Below are 21,079 nucleotides of genomic sequence, written 5' to 3' on the forward strand. Positions count from 1 at the left end.
TGTAAATAATTCAGTTTTCCACTTGTGAGAACTGAAGGAATATTCTCTAAAAGTAATTGCAGGCTAGAAAGAGACTAGCTTTCACAGAGGCTGTAACCACAGCAAACATGAGGTCAATTACTGATTGAATTATGGTTATGTACTTGTAGCCTACATTGAGCCCTTGGGGTTGGAAACTGAAGAAAGCTATCAATAGTTTTGCAAGAATGGAAGCAGTATTGAAGTCCATGTCTTACGGAGGTGGAGTGCTTCTGATTAATATACTGGGCTTTCACTTGCACTGGAATTCAATGTCAATGAGATGTAGAACAGCTCTCCAAAAGTTTGATATCCAGCTTTAAGTAAGCTTAATTTTACACTGGATTAAAGTAATGTGGACCTAACTGAACTGTCCGTGAAAAACAAAAGTAAAACTTCTATGAAGAATGAGGATCTAAAAGGTTACATTATTTCTAGAATTTTTCTTCCACAATGTTCAGAATTCAACTTTTAAAAATGACCTAATAATGGACAAAAATGAATATGATAATCATGATGATAATAAGAGAAGGAACAGAAAAAAAATAAATTTCCATTTCTAGAGGAAAGCCAAAGTTTGGAGTTTTGAGAAACAGATTTTAAGATACGTGAAATTAGTATTTTCAAGAAAATGGAAACATGTTGGAAATTTTCATAAGGGACCTGAATTCTAGAAAATGGTCATTTAAAAAAATTAAAAGAATGAAAGCCATGTTATATGTGAAATTGAGGGGTAAAAAGCTACATTGAAAATTAGATTAGGTAGCAGAAAACAGGATTAAAAATTTGAAGAATAAAACAAATAAAAAATATCCAGAGGAAAGAACACAGAAAGAAAAGGGATACAATGAAGAGGTTTAACTTATGTGTAATCGGAGTCTGACCAGAAGTAAGACAGAATGAGGCCTAAGAATTATTTGAAAAATAATAGTTGATGATTTTCAAAACTAATCAATGATATCAAGTCACAGATTTAAAGAGCTTTTCAAACTGCAAACTAAATATATATAAAGAATACGATATATATTGTATTCAAACATCTAAAATCAAAAGGAGGGGTGCCTGAATGGGTCAGTCAGTTAAGGGGCTGACTCCTAATTTCGGCTCAGGTCATGATCTCATGGTTCATGAGTTCAAGCCCCACATCTGTGTGGGGCTCTGTGCTGGCAGTGTGGAGCCTGCTTCAGATTCTCTTTCCTTCCTCTCTCTTTGCCTCTCTCTTTGCCCCTCCCCTGCATGCATGTATGCATGCACACATGCTCTCTCTCAAAATAAATAAATAAACTTAAAAAAACGAAATAAAATGTCAAAAGGAAAGAGAGAATATTAAAAACATTCAGACATCTTTAAAAAATAATGACAAGACTCATTAGTGGTCTGATGACATAAATGAGAACAAATGACCATGCAATGATTTATTTTCAAGTGCTGAAGGAAATGCAACCTACCAACAAAGAATTCTTTGTTGTAAAGGTGTTTTTCAAGCAAAAGTATAATAATACAATTGATAAACTGGACTTCATTAAAATTAAAAACTTCTGCTTTACAAAAGATGATGTCAAGAGAATTAGAAGACAAGCCACAGACTGGGAGAAAATATTTACAAAGAAAACATGTCTGATAAAGGATTGTTATACAGAATAAGCAAAGAATCCTTAAAACTCAACAGAAGAAAGCAAACAATCCAATTAAAAAAAAAAGGCAGATCTAATAGACACTTTGTTAAAGAAGATGGCAAATAGGCTCCACATCATCTGTCACCAGGGAAATGCAAATCAGAGCAACAATGAGTAACAATACACATCTATTAGAATGACCAAAATCCAGAACACTGACAACACCGAATGCAGGTGAAGTGTGGAGGGAAAGGAACTCTCATTCACTGTTGGTAGGAATGCAAAATAGTACAGCCACTTTGGAAGACAGTTTAGCAGGTTCTTACAAAACCAAGCACACTCTTACTGTATGATCCAGCAACCACATTCCTTGGTTTTGTACTGTCCTTTCTTAACAATTATACTTCAGTAGAACTGTTAAAAAGTACTAAATTAATAAACAAGAAAAAAAAAGTAACTTTCCAGAAAGTCTTCTTTAGCCCTAGGTATTAGTCAACGTTCTCCAAAGAAACAGAACCAATAAAATGTGTGTGTGTGTGTGTGTGTGTGTGTGTGTGTGTGTGTGGTGAGAAAGAGAGAATGAATGAGAAAGCTAGATTTAAGGTACAAGATTAATTGTGTAGGTGCAAGTCCAAAATTTACAGCGTAGTCCAGCAGTCTGGACACCCACAGAAGAATTGTAATTCAGGTTCAAAAGCAGCCTGATGTATAATTCTGTCTTCTTTACGAAAGTCTTTTTTTTAAGGCCTTCAACAGACTGGGTGAGGCCCACCCATATCATGGAGGGGAATATGCTTTATTCAATATCTACTTATTTAAATACTAATCACACACCAAAAAAAGCCTTCACAGAAACATCTAGACTAGTATTTGGCCTAATATCTGAGTACCATGACCCAGCCAAGTTGACATAAAATTAACCATCACACCCAATTTCCTAGAATATAATTTTCCTATTTGTCCTTCTTATCATCCTGTACTTTTTCTATTATGTTGTTTCCCACATATAAATGGACATCTTCATTGCTAGAGCATGAACTGCATAAGAGAATCTACCTGACCTACCTCCCCATTGCTGTCTCAATGACAGCACTTGGTAGAAATTTAATATTTATATCCAAAGTGACAGAAAGTGATTATATATGAGCTACTATGAAGGAGGACTTAACAAGACTTGGTCAATGAGGCATGCTCCAGGAGATTTGGAAAGTATAAAAGGTATTGACTCAGGAAAAGATAGGAGAAGATATGTAAGGATAATAGTAACAGTGACAACAGAGGATGAGATTTCCAAGGAAGACACACAAAGAAAAATAAAAGGTTACCCAATAAAACACTCAACTGTAGAAGGTATATTGTGCTTATTTTGATTTTTATCACTTTTATTAATGATGCAGTGGATACACTCTAAGTCAGACTCATAAAAACAGAGATACATTGGGAAGTGAAAGAAGAATTGGAAATCCTGAAAGTGTAAGTAATTTATTCAAGTACACACTGCTAATAAGTGGCAGGGTCGGTATAGCCAGGTGGTTTGGCTTTAGCATCTGTACTCCTAGCTAGCTGTCTCTTTTGACTCATTGGAAATTGATAGAAGACAGACAGAACTTGGACAAATGTTCACAGTTGAGGATGAATTCAAAGAAAAAGCACTTAAAGAGACTGAGAAATTATAGCATAGGTAGGCATGCTGGGATAGCATCATATTACAGAAAAGATAGTTTTCAAGGGAAGATAGCAATGCCATAGAGAGGTGAAGAAGAGAAGGATTGAACAAGAAAATGTAGGATTCCCTCTATTTTTAATTTTTAACATCTGTAGTATAATAAAAAGCTGACATTAAGTACCTTAAATTTAGAAAAGGTATCTGCTATTATCTTTCCTCTCTGTTCTCTGAACTGAGGTAATTAATATTCACTAGCCTCTTTGCTGTCTGACATTTTGACTTTTAGACCTCAAGGGCATCATCATCCTGGTTGTTCTTTCAAACAGCTGTTATAATGATAACTGTCAACTATTTAGAATTATTTTAATGACATAATACCCTCTTTGCTGCCAATCAATTATAATAAAAAAGAAATTAAATTTCCTTTTTTTCCCAGGCTATCAGAATAAATGTATTCTAAAATTTGGCATTTCTATTGCCCAGAAAATAAAATAAATTAAGAATGCTCAAACCATGCTAAGATCTTTCCTTTTTTAACCTTGGTAAGTGTAGTTTAATGTGTTCATAAGACATTTAAAAAAAGGTATTTTGTGTTTATCTCGGGATCTCAGAGACAGTCTGCAATATCAGACAGCATATGTCAAACTTTTATTTTTGGAAAAACATTTTGCTTAAATTGATCATTTAAAGGCTCAAGAGTTTACAAGATCAAGGCATATGTGAGAAAAGGACCAACGAGGAAACGAAATGTAGCTGGATTGGTCTTCATCCATTTGTCCCCAGTTAAGGAATAGCTGGGCAGAAGGTCAGCTGTGAGTGAGGAGAGAAGCGATGGAATAAAATGCTCTACGGATCAGAGGTCAGCATTTGTCACCGTCTGAATGACTGGCCTTCTCTGCTAATAGGCAGCCCATATAATATATCATCTGAAATGACACGAGAGAGAGTAAAACCCTAGGTAGAGAAGTAAGAATGTATTGAGTTAAAGAGGAAATCTGAACACCTTTTATCCAAACTAACTCTCTTGTAGAACAGAAAATCTTATAAAATACCCAAATGGGAATTAGTCTATAATTTTGCAGTATTTTTGCTTCTATTTACATTCATACCTGAATGCCTAAAGTCTGATATCTGTCTACACAATGTTCAGGACAGTATTTTCTCCAAGATCTTCAGTATCCACCTTTGTGTCCAATTCCCCTGGCCTATTCTCAGCCCTCATCCTGTTCACCCCTCTGAAGCACCCAACTCCTCTGACTGGACTCTGCATATTTATTTTGTTTTCTTTCGCATTGTTATTCTTGAAATCCTTTTCTCATTTGTCTTGCATAATAATGCACTCCTCTTATATATGCCATCAGTCTTTGTACACACACTGTACTGGCTCTTCTTTCTCTTCAGGTTTAAAAAAAAAGAAGAAGAAAATGAATGAAGAAAAAGGCAGTCCTTCAGGCATTATCTTTGGCCCTCTTTCCTTGCCTCCTGCAGTCACTTTCAACTATTTAAATCACAGGATAGCTCCAAAGACCAACTCTCTGACATGACTCTTAAATCTTCAACCCATAGCCCATAAACCACTCACATTAAATCTTTCTCCACTACTCCTTGCAGAGACACTTGTGGTTCTTCTTTCTAGATTTTTCACTCTAATAGCAGCTCCATTTACCATATTGAATTCCTGCCCTGTCAAAACACAACACAAAATTCACCTACTCTATTTAGGTTTCTGCTACTTCCATAGGAAAACACAGTAGTCCCAGTTTGTCTTTTCAGAGTGTGTTACTCTATCTGGCATCCACTGCCCTTTCTTGTGATTTTTTCTTTTAATTTTTCTACCACATTATATTGTGAACTCCCTGACAGGAGGGCCTAAGTCTTAATCGTTTTTATCTCTTCCCTAAGATTTAGTACTGTGCTCTTTGAACATAGAGAGCCCTTAATAAATGCTAGTTGTTTTTCTTTGACAATGAGATCTTAAGTCTTCCTAAAACATTATGAGAGGCTATAAATAAGATGCTATGATGTAGTGTCTCTAAACAGGCAAGTGCAAGAATAAATTAGCTTTATTTTTCTCTTAAAGGAAGAATATTATATCTATTTTTAGGCTTTCATTGTGATATCTATATTCAGTGTTTTCCCTGGAACTATTTTATTGCAGATGCTCTTCTGTTACAAAATAGATTTATTTTAAACAATGTAAGTAAAAATTGAATTTTGTTCTTTATTTTTTTTGCAAATTAAATAAGTTCTAAATATGCTAGAATAATTTATTATTTAGGCCTAAATTAAAGATATATCATTAATTTTAATATCCTCAAATACATGCTTGGTATATTGCATCATTTGTTTTGTTAGTTTTTTAATCAGAGCACACATAAACTCTTCTTCATAATATATGCATTATATATTCCTTCATTACTACTCCAAAGATCTCTCTTTATCTCCTTATTTTTATTTACATTTCTTCTCTTTCCTAACTTCAGCTCTTTTGTCCAACTTTGGAAGAACAGAGCTACAATGACAATTAGATGGAAAGCTGTTAATAAAAGAATTTTGATTGCTGATGGGAATCCCAATGATCTGGTCCACTTTTCACATAATAAAGCAATTTAAATATAAGTGTGCTTTCTTAATAGTGTCATTTACTGACATTTAAAATAACTCAGTTCAATACATTGATTAAAAAAGAATCACAGAGACCAATCTGTAAAGTTTATTCCATGTCAGTGTTTTTACAAAATAAGAAAGACAAAAGGAAAAATTTAATATTTTATGGAGTTGCATTTAATTAATTTATAGGATTGGTCTAGAGTGGCACATATATCCTAAGGGCCTAAAAAATATTCTGGGCACTTAATAAGTGCCCAGGAAATATTTGTGAAATGAATAAATGAATGAGAATATGGTTTTTTTTTGTAGTTTAAATTTTCTTTTTTTAAAAACCTAAATTATATTAGTTGGTAAGTGTTCCACTTTAACAGTCTTCACTGATAAATGTTGTTAACTTAATATCAATCCACCAAAGACTAATGTATTGGTCTCTAAAATCCCAAAGTCTAGAAATCATTAGCTTGGAGGATAATTTTAAAATTTTAAATTTCCATTCCCACTTTACCCATCAGGAAAGAACTACCTAAGTATCTGGACACTGGATTCAGGACACTGATATAGAAAGTTTTAGCACAGGGGTGGGGGGTTGGGGGGGGTGGAGAGGATCAGTCAAGTCAAAGTCATTTTGAAAAGTAAAGTTTAAGTAAGTAAATAAATAAATAAATAAAATGTGAATCCAGAAGTTCAGATGGAGTCAATCTTAAAGTAACATAGATAGAAAATGAACCAGGCGATCAACTTAGAAGATGAAAAAGGAGCGTCCAGGTTGTTACATGTGTTTTTGATCATTCACCTACAAATAGAGGTGGACCCTTCCCAACTAAGGATGCCAATTGTACTTTAGGTTGTTACCTGAACTCTTGACCAACTGGCTATGAATTGTTTTGTTTTATTTTATTTTATTTATTTTATTTTATTTTATTTTATTTTATTTTATTTTAGTCTATTTATTTATTTTGCGAAACAGAGAGCAAGAGAGCAGATGAGAGCAGGAGAGGGGCAGAAAGAGAGGGAGAGAGAATCCCAAGTAGGCTACAGCTGTTCGCACAGAGCCCAACACGGGGCTTGAACTCCAGAATTGTGAGATCATAACCTGAGCAAAAATCAAGAGTCAGATGCTTAACCAACTGAGCCACACAGGCGTCCCAAACAACTGGCTATGAATTAGAAGTTTCAACAACCGCCTACATGGGTTTGATTAATTTGCTAGAGCTGATTACAGAAATCAGAAAATCCATTTACTCAGTATATTACCCATTTATGACAAAAGATATTAAATGATACAAATCAACTGCCAGATGAATGGTTACATATGGTGAGGTTTTGAACAAAGGAGCTTCTGTCCTCATAGAGTATGGGACCTGTGAAAGCATTCTGGTTTTCTAAACTGGAAGTTCTCTGAACCCCCTCCTTCTGGTTTTTATGGAAGCTTTATTACACAGGCATGATTGATTAACTCATTAACCATTGGTGATTGATTCAACCTCTAGCATTTCTCCTCTCCCCATAAATGAGAGGAGTGGGACTGAAAGACACAATCCTGGAATCACACGGTTAGTTCTCCTAGAGAACAACCCCAATCCTTAGGTGTTTCTCAAAAGTTATCTCATTAAGATAACAAAAGACTTCTATTGCTCTCATCACTAATCAGATCCCAAAGGTTTTAGGAGCTATATGTCAGGAATGGGGTTGGAGACCAAAGGGATATATTTATTATAACTCACAATATCGCAACATCCATACTATTTTCTACTCTAATTTAAAAACAAGCAAACAAAGCAAAACAAAAACAAATACACAACAGTGTTATGGATGGTTTTTCAAGAATGTTAGGTATATGATTAGTTGTGCTGATCAGGGGACCCTTTAAATAGGGGTATTAGATGTATTCTGTAAGAGAAATGCATTCCCTCGGGCTTTAGAATGTAAATCTCCAAAACTGCACTTAAGAACAATAAAATTAAGAGTATCTACAACCTCAATCAGGAAAAGTGAACGTTGTCAAAAGGATAATACAGAATGATAGGGAAAATGATGCCTAGCTTGTGTCTCATGGCATTTAGAAAGAATATCTTTTGATAAATATATACTGGAGATATCACAAGTTCTTTATTGGAGAGTCTTAAACATTGCATAAGAAAATCCCCAACATTGATAAGTATATTGATATGTTTCTAATGTGTTACATTCTTATATAATTATTCTGTGAAGGGTCATAATGGAAGTATGTAATGACACTATGTGTTTGAGCCCTAGTAACCAACTTCTATGCTTTGGCAGCTTCAACATTATTGTGTGTATTTCAGCAAATAATTTTTAGTATTGCACATTAGAAAAAAATGAATAAAACATATGTATCATTTGGTGCTTAGATATGTAATTTTTTATTACTCCTTAAATTTTTCTTTTCTTCCCATAGGATGTGAAGCTTTGTGAGAAAATTAAATTATCTTCCACTGCCTTGCAGATCAATAGTATGTTCTATCATTGTTTCATTCTTGTCTTTAACATCAGGTGAGATCCAGATAATGGGACAAAACTCTACATGAATATCTTTGGTCTTTCTCTCCCATCTCACATTCAATCGATCACAGAAGAATTTTGGCTTTGCTTTCAAAATGCATCTAGAATCTGACCACTTTTTTTTCATTCACGGCTACAGCCTTCATCTCACCACTATCTCCACTATCATTCTATATCTGGAACATTCAAAATTGTCCCCCTGATTCTATCTCTCATCCCACAAAACATATCCAAAATTTACAGCTAGAATAATCCCTTTAAAAGCCCAAGTAAGAGAGGGCAAATTTATGCTCAGTACCTTATAACAGCTCTTCACTTCACATGAAGTTCCATAGCTCCTAGAACCATCTTCATAGTTGCTTACAATGTTCCGCATTATGTGCACCACCCTCACCCTCTTTCCACTCTACTTGATTTCTTACAACTGTTGCCTCCCTCACCCCACTCCATCCACGTAGCTCCCTTGCTGATGCTAAAGCATGTGAACACACCAGGCCTTCTGGTCCACCTGGTATCTGTGCTACACAATACCTACTCTCCACTGTGTACTATTTTAGTCATAGACTTTACAAGCTTGTAAAATAGTATATAATTAACTTATTTATTACATTTTTCACTGGCATGCCCCATTAAAACATAAGGACAACAAGGGCATATATCTTTTGATATTTAATTTATAAATTATATAATATTCCATAAACAAAATGATACATAAGATAAATATATTTTATATTCATATTTTATAGTTGTATAGCTTTACAGAAATGTATACAGTTATATCCTAAATAACTAGACTAGAGCTCAACAAATATTAGGTTCTCTAAGTCACTTTAGTATGAATGAATGAATGAATGAATGAGTGAATGATTCTGAAAAGCAAAGCCCCGGAGTTATACTTAAACTTATGTAGATATGTGAATCCTTACAACTTGAGAATATCTTTTATTCCTACACATTTGTTGAATTTATAAACCAGTTCAATTATTACAGAAGTAACTTTTGGGCTAAAAAATGACATATTGTTCCTGATTTGTCTTGAGAATTGCAAAGCTTTCTCTTATAAAGTATATGAAAATGGAAAAGAGCCAAGGTAGAGCATTATGTACAGACAAATAAATCCAGGAAGGGAGTTATTCAGAGATCCAGAAAGGTAGAAAGTTGCTTTATCATAATGGGCTGGATTTCAAGAACAGAATTTTAAATCCTGGAAAAAAGACTTGGGGTGGGGAGGGATGCAGATAAGCAAAAAATATCCTATGTAGGAAGTAGGATGCAACTACTTATAATGCAATATCTACTCCATTGTAGTCATTTGATCCCAGTACATAGGAAAATTAGACAAATGGGGGCTTAGAAATAAGAGTAAAAACAGGAAAACTGTTATATTATGGGAAGAATACACTAAGGATTTCAACTTGTAAATCTCACTATCAGCCAGTGAGCACTGTGCAATAAGAACACATCACAGCAGACATGAACTATGGCTAACACTCAGTTTGGACTCCTCCATTCCAAAAGCATTAATTCCAATACAGTGTCTATTTTGAACCATGTAGCATTCATAGCCTATACCCTAACACTAATTTACTGGTACAAAATAATTAAAGGTATTTTATGATTTCACTAAGATCCACTTCATTAAAAAAGACATTATTTGGGGATGTTTAATGTCTTCACAAGCACACTCATTGCTGCTGGTCAACATATCATGTAAAAACCTATAGGAAGAGTCAGTAATTATGTCTACTTATATTCAGAGCAATGAAAATGTCAGCATGTTAAGCATCCTCATAAGATTACAACCTTCCCTTTACTCCAGAACACGTACGACAGTTAATTTAATACCTGGCATAATGGAAAACTTCAGCAAGTCTAACAACTCCCTAATGGCTTCTTGCCACAGCTGCTTGATGGGGGAAGAGAGTGTATCAAATTTTTATTCCTATTTAAGCTCTAGAGAAACAGGCTTGTTTATTTATAGGAAACAATGGTTTAACAGTAGCACTTAAAATATATTGCCTGCCATTTTTAATATTTATTATTTCATAGTGACTGATAAAAACAGAAAGAAATAAAATTTTAAAGACAGAAAGAGATACAGCTTTGTCAAATTCTAAGACTCGGGTTAAGAAAGCTATCAGTGACAGCTACCTTGGAGGAAGAAACATTATTTAGTCAAATTTCAGATAATGAAAAATAATACAACAGATAAGAGTAAAGGAAACTACTATTTAACTTATTTGTTTTCAGACTATAAATTCAAACTGTTGTGTAGATGACACAATCACTTTTTTCCATATAACATATATGTGAAGAGATAAATTGAAAGCTAAATAATCAAAAAATGAAAAGATCTAATTCCTTTCAATAGAACATACAAAATGTCAAGGGTAATTCTGGGGAAAGAGATTACAAAAGTGGGCTGTGTGCATTGATATCCTCCCTTTTTTGCTTGAAGGAGAACACCAGACATAAATACAATCCCTTCTTGCCATTACTTCCTCTTACATTTCTGAGTTGGTTTCTCCCTTGAAATCATTTCCTCTACCTTTCTGCAGTGGAAAATACTAACTCAACTAATGGCAGTAATCTGACCTAACACAAAACCTAAGCATTTATATTTTGAATCCTTTTTTTAGCCAATATTTGGAAATAAGAAACATAATTACTAGCTATAAAATATACTTTGTTATTACTATGTTTAAAAAACTCTGTGAAATTAAAAACAAACAAAACAACCTTGAGGGAAAAGGTCAAAGAACTGGTTTTAAAGCTGGATGAAGGGATGCCTGGGTGGCTCAGTCAGTTAAGCATCTGACTTCAGCTCAGGTCATGATCTCATAGTTCATGAGTTCAAGCCCTGCACTGGGCTCTGTGATGTCAGCTCAGAGCCTGGATCCTGCTTCAGATTCTGTTTCCCTCTCTTCTGCCCCTCCCCCGCTCACACTCTTCTCTCTGACCCTCAAAAATAAATAAACATTAAAACTTTTTTTAAAAAAAAGCTGGATGAATAAGTGATAAAAATGGGAGTAAGATATCAGACAACAAAATTTTCCTGTGAATAATTTCATAAATGACTAATACAAACTCATATTTTGTTTTTCATTTTCAAGAATGATGGAAACAAAGCACAATTTTACAAGTCTTTTGAAAATTGTAATCTTCTCTACAACCCTACACAATTTTAAGAAATGTGAGGCTATTTCAGGGAAATGTGGAAGATTCAGACAAATGCTCATGAAATCCTATTTCAAATGATAACACTCATATCCCTTACCAAGACATAAGGTTCTTTCTGACCTTCCCCCCACTATCTCTATGTTCTCACTTACCTATATTAGTGCAAGTGATAGAGAACAGGTCATAATTTCCTGCATGCAATGTTTTCCTTCATATTTCTGTGACTTTTTACTAGTGCCCTGAAAAATAAGAATTTTTCCCACTCCATTTCTTTAACAAACAAGAAAAAAAAATCTTATTTATTTTCAAAGAATCAAATCAAATACCTCTTTGTAATTCTTTCCCTGGACCTCTGAGAAGGGTTGAGTTCCCCTCATGAACCACGTAACCTAAACATAACATTACAAAATATAACCACTTAATTTCCACTATGTGGAAATTATCTGTTTTCTGTGGTTTGCTTCTTCTACTAGGTTATAAATTCCTTAGTTAGAAAAACTTTGCTTTATTTATCTCTGTCTTTCTAGTGCCTAGCATGATGATTGGCACTCAATGGGTGCTAAAAATGTCTGTCATAAAATAACGGATTTGTCCTCAGAACTTGGTAATTGGTAAGAGGGTCAAACTGTGTCAGCATCTGTGCAATTAGCACAGGCCACATTCATGTAACTTTTATTGCGGTATGTTGCCATAATTGTTCCATTTTATTATTATTGTTGTTAATCTCTTACTAATATATAAACTAAACTTTATCATAGGTATGCCTGTACAGGAAAAAAACACAGAATAGAGAGGGTTTGGCACTATTCCCGGTTTCAGATATCCATTGTGGGTCTTGGAACATATCCCCAATGGATGAGGGGGTCTACTGTGCTCTATATTTTAGTACCAGTGGTCTGAAGAGTAGTCAGTTTTCCTTAAGACACGAAAGCCCACAATTTCTGTTATTGGATAACAGCTTGGCCTGAAGTCTAATTTGTATTTATTTAATTGAATGGGAAAAGTGTAAAACAAGCACATAGAGACTTTTAGATGTTGATGAAAACATTTAAATATCAACATTTTAAGCATAGTCCTATGCAAATATCAGTCTTCATTTTAACACTGAATATAAACTATAAAAATATAAATTTTAATTTTATGACACTCAGATACCAATGTCAGCCCTAATCATAACATTGGTATGCAGCTTTCTGCTGTAACTTTTTTTTCTGATTTCCTAGCACAAATAACAACTCATATTCATATAATCAAAGACTCATGGAATATTAATATTTTTACATCACGTAAAGAATTCTCCTAATTCTCTTAATTAGGCCTCACCTGAGGGTCAACCCTGTCTGTACATTATGGAGATCAGGGGAATATTTATAATATACTGCTGCTCAGGCTCACCACCCAAGTTTCTCAAACGATTGATTGTTGGAGATAAGACAATGCTATGTACTTTTGAAGCTCTCCATGCATTTCCAATAAGTCTAGAGGAAAAATGCAGTCTTCAGAAATGATGTGAAACAGTTGGGCACTGACATACAAGTTGAGTACTCAAAACTTTAAAAAACTGGAGGAGGATATTTAATGATAATAATTAATTATATTTACATAGCATTTTCCACTTTACAATGGGTTTGCCTATGCTTTATCTTGTTCAATTTTGAACTTTACCATAATTCAAAACATAAGAAATAATTTCCACTCTTCAGACAAAGAATCTGAAGCTCAGGAACCTTTCCGAAAAAGTGCCGAAGGTCACAACTTTCATATGCAGGCATCATAACTGAAACCCAAGCATTTGGGCTGTAAGTTTAGTGTTATTGCTGTATACCATATGATCATTACATCAACAGGACACTGAAGAGACTAATATAAGCAAAGCAGACACTCTGTTGGGTGGCAGTAAAAACTTATACAGGATATTTGGAGGAAAACAGATATCAGAAAGTAGCCAAGATTTAAAGTAATTTTGAAAAAAATTGAGAACCTGAAATGTGTAGTAATCAATGAAAAGGGGATAAGACACTGTCACAGAAATACATGCAAATCATACACATGTAATATGCTACTATTTTACCATCTTGAATCTATGTGTAAAAAGCTTACGAATTAATTCACTTTATAGCTGTAAAAGAAAATACAATTCATCATTTTCTCTAATTATAATAATCAACCTCATTGAACACCCTAACCCCCAGAGTAAGAGGCTGTTGGTTTATGTAGGTGAAAGAAACAAGAGAAACAACTAACTCAATACAAATTTTAGTTCCAAGAATATTGATCTTTTTTAATGTTTATTTATTTATTTTGATAGAGAGGAAGAACAAGCAGGAGAGGGCACGGAGAGAGTGAATCCCAAGCAGGCCCAGCACTATCAGTGCAGAGACTCATAGCGGGGCTCAATCCCACCAACTGCAAGATCATGACCTGAGCAAAAACCAAGAGTTGGATGCTTAACCGGCTGAGCCACCCAGGCATTCCCCAAGACTATTCATCTTCTCTCCATTTCCCTGTTTGGTCTTAAGGAAAGAGTGTGGTCCTCTTGTCTGTGGGAAGCAATATGCCCTGATCTCACAACTGGGTGCTACCTCCATTGGGGTGTACCTGACCTGGCCCATATATGGGCTCTAAGGTCACTTGGCTAACCCCCTTTCTATCAAGAGCATCTTGATAGAATTCTCTGCTGCATGCCCTGGCCAGTGTATCTTCTAGGCTCTTCTCCTTACATAAATAGAGTTCTTGGGTTTCTGGCAATGCCTTCTTGCTGACCAAACCCTTGACTCATCTGTCACAGGCACCATGGACCTTGGTAATGACTTCCCTCACCTGCATATGCTGCCCTCTAGCCTTCAATAAAATATCATGTCACTCCATGCTGGAAACACCTCTGACAAGCTATGGGCCAGGTTCAGGGATGATAAAACCCCCATGGAATTATCAGTTATTTCTTTTGTTCAAGTTTTGAGTGTTAGTGGGGTGGAGTGTAATAAATGCATCCCTGAGTGTTGTACATGCTAATGAACAGGAATCAGTCAATGGATAGAATCTGAATGGCAGGACTGAAATAAGCAGCCCAAATGGCACCATGATTCTTCCTTGTTCTCCTACAAGATAGAAGCCAGAGAATACCCTTGGCCACTATTAGGAGGGAAAATACAACACTGCTTATGTCAAAAAACTGAAGTGCATTTGTTTGATGTATTTGGATATTGCAGTTGAGTCATTAAAGGACCAGTTTCCTCCACAGAGACCGACCTCCCTCTACTGGAATAACTGGGAAGTTGAGCAGTTGCCTAAGAAAAAATTAGCCTTTTATTACCTCCACTACATGACCTTTAATCACTGCATTCTGATTTACCAAAAAGGAAGAGCAAACTAAGGGTTGATCTAGAGTCCTTTCTTTTGGATAACAATATTCAAGTGGCTCTTTTATCAGGTTGAGTGGGGAGACCTATTACACATTCAATTTGCCAGATTTGGAAAAGGAGTTAAATGGAAGGGAAGTATCTGTATCATCACATTTACTGTCCTGTCACAGGGCACTTGAAATCTCTTGTTATTTTGCCAGCAATGAAGAGGCAAAGCCATGGAACTGGTCCTTCTGTCAGGAGTGACTTGATGATATGCTGATAGCCAAAAAACAAGTGTCAATGGGTTTAGAGCAGAGACTGACTCACACTGAGAGCCCAGAGATGACTCCTTAATTCTGGGTCCTTGGCAATCACATCTTTCTCAGGCCAAGTTGCTACACATGCTTATTCAGTTATAAAGGGGCAAGGAAAAGCACCCAAGCGAGACAATTTAATTCCATATATATTCTTTCGTGGCTCAAGTAAAAAACAACAACAACAACAACAACAACAACAAAACCAAAACAGCCCTACCTTATCCCGACGACCAGGGGCAAATACGTTGTCAAGATGTTGACTCTTCTTGCCTGCTGGTCTCTGGATACAAGGAATCAAAATTTCCCTAGTGGCATCCATAGTTTGCTCTCATGGGACCTTTTCCGTGACTCTTGGCAAGAGTATGCCACAGGACCTCCATTTCTGCAGAACACAGAAGAATGTGAACAGGACGGACAAAATTTTACAGTGGGCCATTGGGAGTTTTATAAGTGCTTTTCCTTCCACTCTTTGGTCTCCAAAGTGATGTGTTCTTCCTACTGGGTATAGAACATTATGTAGGGGTGGAGGATATCTTTGACTTAATGGATATGACTGACAGATGGCAACTCATCCTTTGAGAGTGTTGCCTCTGAATTGGTGTTTCAGCTGTGCCTTTAGTAAAATATGCCAAGTGGTCTATGAGGCCAACTACTTCTAAATTATGTGGTTTATTATATACCCAATGGATATCACAGTTATGGGTCAATTCCTGTACTTCTACAACATGAAATGGTCCCCTGGTCATATACTGTTTTGTGTAGGATTCCAGGTCTGAAGGTGATGTATTCCATAAACCACTGGATAGTGCTGCCAACTAAGGTTCTACAAGAAGAAAAGTCAAACCAATATCAAGAATAGGTATTTACTCCTGTGAGGAAAAACTGCTTGATTTCACTTCTAAGACAGAAAGGTCCCAATGTAACTAACTTGCTGTTGAGTACCCATTCAGTCCCCTTAAATATATTGTCATGTCAGCATGGCTGCATTGGTCTCTGTTGTTGGCAGATTAGATCTTCAGAAACTTCAAAAGCTAATTAGCTTTTATAAGTGGTAATTAATGTTTATGGGCTTATAGATAGCCTCTATCACTGAAACCATAACCAATTTATTCATGTGCCATTTTGCCAGTTCCATTGTGGCCACAACAAAGCTGGCTAATGCCAAGTAACCAAGACATTTTAAATTCAGTTGTTCAATGTCTTTTCCACGGTAAATGCTTTCTGTCCATACAAAGTAGATGATCATTTCCTCTGGTCACTGCCTCCATCCATGGGGAGTTTTCCCTCTTTACTGTCTTTTGAGGTGACCTTCAAACTCTGGCATTAGGCAACTAGCAGTTCATTTTCAGTTGGCACCCACATGCACAGCCAAATCATCCACAATCCAAGCTCAGGCCTTTTATTCCTCTTTTACTTGGCAATAAGATACCTCCCCAGATGGTCATAGGTACAAGCCAGTGGAGGGCATTTCTGGTGGGTGGCATAGGGATCTGGGCTACTTTGTGCCTCTGTGGCTTACTAACGCCTCTGGTCCTGATCACGATTGATGTTGTACTATTTGTGGATAAACTGTAGAGAGGCCTGTCCAATTTCACAGCTTGATGGGCCTGACAGACCCTCAGTAATAATGGTCAGGTCATTTGGTAATTATGATCAAGAGTTCTGGTCTCTTCCAGGAACCAATAACATACTGAGAGCTGAAATTCATTGTGAGCTCCACATTGCATTGTTTCCTAATACTGGCATTTATGACCAGGGATTTTTTTTGGCCACACGGCAGGGTTGTTTTCATCACAACTGGGATTGCTGCATGGATCTTTTACTTTGTCTTTTACTTTGGAAGGGAGGCATCAAGGAGACCCTTCAGGCTATCATGAAAATCTGACCCTTGTGAAGAAGAGGAAGAAGGAAGTGGGGATTATTTGGAAGAGCCTTAACATCACAATGCAGTTCTAAGAATTTGGGAGCAATGCCAAAGGGGAGTCCTTACACTAACGTTGACTCTTGGACATGTCTGATATCTCACATGAATGGGTCTGTATTAGTTCCCCTTTCCATGCTTAGTTATTGTCTGGGAGCAGCCCGTGAATGTGTGGTTTCGGTAAAAAGTCAATGGTGGATACAAAGTGTCAGCAGCTGGGATATTGTTCAATTATGCTCTCAAAGGGAAGAAGTAGGAGAGGCACATTTTCATGGCCTCTATGGACATAAACAACCTTTGATTCTGTTTTTTGTTTGTTTTTGTTTTTGTTTTCCAAATAGTTGTGGAGAACACGATCACTGAAACAGAACTACACATCTAGATGCCACCCTCTGTGGTTTCTACAACTGCTATTCTATTAACTCCCATCCTAGAGTAAAGACACCACACATAGCAAGTTCTTCCCAAGGTTCTGTACAGAAAGTAGGCTAAAGTCCCTCTACTCTAAACTTTTTCTTAGGCCTTTGAACCCACCTCCATCTTCCAGGAGATTAGCACAAATTTATTGCACTGGTTTGACATTTCTCCTTTCCCACAGTCTTCCAGGGCTAGAAACTATTAGGTTTTTATGCTCTTCTCTTATGATTGGGCTTTTAATATTTCATATCTGGAGTTGATATTACTACAGCTTGAGCTTACTAAATTTCTGATCTAATCAACAACGTAGAGTATATGTCAATGAAAGGTGAAAGAACTAAGAAAATCTGAAAAAAAAAGCTTGATTTTCAAGTCTTGAAATATTACTTTAGATATCAAAAGGTGAATACATTTGTTCCTTCATTCTCTTTGTATTCCTGCTATAAATCCTATTTATTTCTAAAGCAAATGAATGCTTCCACAGACTAAAGAATAATCCTGAACAAAGGAACTTGAAAGAAAAAAGTACATATTTTTTAAATGTAGTATCACCATTATGAGCTGTGACAAATAAGTGACAATGCAAAGGCTTATAAGGGTCGAATAAGGAAGTGACCTAGCTGAGGAAAGCAATCAGAGAAACAGTCCTATCCACATATGATAGTTGATGGTTACTGAAGTCTGCAAATTTTAACCCTCCTGTTGCCATTGCTGAAGGAATCCCACTAGCCTGCTGATGATAGGGTGTGTGTCAAGGCAGGTGGTGAGCAATGGGAGAATAATAGCATAGTAGTGTACCTATGTTAGCCTGACTAGCCTATCCCTTTGCCTAAATATTAAGAAGTGATCTTCTTAGTTCCAGAATTTTCAGAGAGGTTTATTGCCCTGTGGAGTGAGGCCTTTCCAAGGATTTCTCTATTCTGTTTCATACATTTGTCTATGTTCCTTTAACTTCTCCTATCATTTTAACAGTCCTACTTTCCTCCTACTCTTTCTAGTCTAGGGACCTCCCCCTAGCCTACATAGGCTTGTAAATAGTCACAAATATCAGCAGGATAGGAATATTTTTCACATGGTTCCACTGCTGGATAAGGGAAAAGTAGAACAGATTCTGAGCACAAAGAAACGTAGAAAAGCCACCCACCTGGTCTTATTCCAATTACAGAATGGACTTATTGTCATTTCTATAACTAAAAATAAAATATGGATCTCTAACGCTGCAAAGATATTTTCCTGCCAACTCTCCATTTCTTATGGAGGGGTTTATGAGAGTAGACTGAGGGTACCTCATTCTAAAATGTAAATCTCCCCTTTCTGTAATTAGGGAGGTCATCCCAATCCAAATGAAATGAGTTTTTGTTATTTTTAGTCCATTTACTTTGCCCTCCACAAGACTTGGCCATCAGGATGCTTGGAACTGCCTCCAGCCCCAAGGCAGATGCTGAGTAATCCAGGGAACATTTAAGCCACCTAGAGAACAACGCTAGAGGGAATCAGTCTCTGCATTTCAATTAATTGCTGGCCACTAAGCCCACTGCTATGCTTTATCTCTCCTAATCTTTGCCCTTCTCCCCTTGTGCCTGTGCCTCTTTTCTCCTAGGACTGACTTCCTACCAGTTCCTCTCTCAATTACTAGAACTCAACTCTCTGCCTGAGTATAGAGAATTTTCACTAATACATGTTGTTCATCTGGTATGTGGATTTAGACTACTATACTCATAAGCTATGGTGTCACCTCCATCTTGCATATATATTTAATATGTATAAATAGGTCTCTTATCTAAATAGCAGTTAAACCTCATGACTGGAGATGAAACTGAATCCAGAGATATCCAGTTGAACAGTATCTATTATGAGCAACATGTTGGAAAGTATGGTTTAGGAAACAGTGGCAACTGAATGCTTCCTTGTAGCCCAGGACTGTTATCCTCTAGGACTTGGCTGAGCATGAGGAGTAAAATTGGGCAAACAGATGGGTTTGCCTTGGACATGATAGCACATTTCCTTGATCAGAGCGTGAGTTTGCTGCTTGTAACAGTGTGGCAGAGAAGGGCCTAAGAGTACAGATAGATATTAAAATTGCTGCCTTGGCTTCATTATTCAAAGTCTAGCAAACCAGAACACAAGTTTAGAAAGGATTCTACACCAAATTTTCTTCCCATTTTTGTGTCAAAAATATGTTTGAGCCCGTACACTGTATAACATCTTTCAAGTTTCTACGGAGGATGTACAAAAAGCATTTGGAACTTACAATCAGTTTTTTCCTCTGTGCAACATAAACATACAGAGCACCCTAACCCCCTTCAAAATCATTTTTGCCAAGAGAAATAAATAAGATGTAAGGAAAATATTTTAAATTTACTCTAACATGTATCAAAACTGTCCTTGAAGATCTTTTGATTTGTGTGAGAAGTCACAGTATCTACGACAACTAAATAATAATGCAGGGCCATTATATAGAACATCCCAGCAATGGTAATTTGATGAGAATCATCAAAGAACTGTAAAGAAAAGAACTGTATTATCAGAATAAACAATGATGGCCCGCCTTGTGGTTAAATAAGAGTATCCAGATGGCTTTTCTCAAACACGCTGAAAATATCTCCTGCTCTCGAGATATATTAAGTTCTACAGCAGGTGATATTCATCCTTTTCCCAATAGGAAACGCAGTGCTCAAAAGCATAGACCTCAGAGCCAAATCTCATGCATTTAAATTACTCCTCTGCCACTTAAAAGATGACCATGAGAAAAAATAATTACATCTACTATGCCTCAGTTTCCTCATGTGTTATATGTCAAAATAATTATACCTACTCAAGGAGTTATCAAAAAATAAATAAAAATTTATATGAGAAAACATGTAGACCAGTGTCTGGCAAATATTAAGTACTCAATAACTATTAGTTACTATTGCCAAAATTCCTTCCCTATCACTCCTCAAGAAATATTCACTTAAAACCAAGCCATACCAATCACAGGTTAATGACTGAATTGCTTTCCTATCTGTAAGGGAGATGTTGAGGAGAGGAACACTTTGTGAGGAGGAAAAGAGTGGGAGAGAACGCTAGAAGAAGGGAGGAAAGCTAATATGTACTCAGCACTTAAAAATCTTCAGACATTTTCATGTTTTTTTTTTCATGTAAATATACGTGTATTTTAACTAGAAGCTTATTATAGCAAAAACTAACTTGCCAAAGGTTATTATATAATTGCTTAAAGTTTCAATTTACTCACATAGGTACTATTCACCTCTTTCAATTCTCCTGTCAATAAGCATATATAGAAAAGAGCTTCTTGCGACTGAACAGTATTCATTGTGTAAATATTTTATATGTTTACAAATTCTGTGGTTATTTTCTGCTGCTAATAGTTTTAAATCACAGTAATTACCGAGTGTGATATGTAAATATGAAACTTTACATGTACATTTAATAAATTTGCCTTTACTAAATACAGTCAGGTTTCA

At 36.0% G+C, this 21,079-nt stretch overlaps 1 pseudogene; it reads left to right on the forward strand.

Annotated features, from left to right (window-relative positions):
* Window positions 1–19,412: 19,412 nt before the first annotated feature.
* Window positions 19,413–21,079, forward strand: part of LOC125925813 (heterogeneous nuclear ribonucleoprotein D-like) — a 170,162-nt pseudogene continuing 168,495 nt past the window's right edge.

Source organism: Panthera uncia, chromosome F1 (assembly GCF_023721935.1).
Source record: "Panthera uncia isolate 11264 chromosome F1, Puncia_PCG_1.0, whole genome shotgun sequence".
NCBI classification, from domain to species: Eukaryota; Metazoa; Chordata; class Mammalia; order Carnivora; family Felidae; genus Panthera; species Panthera uncia.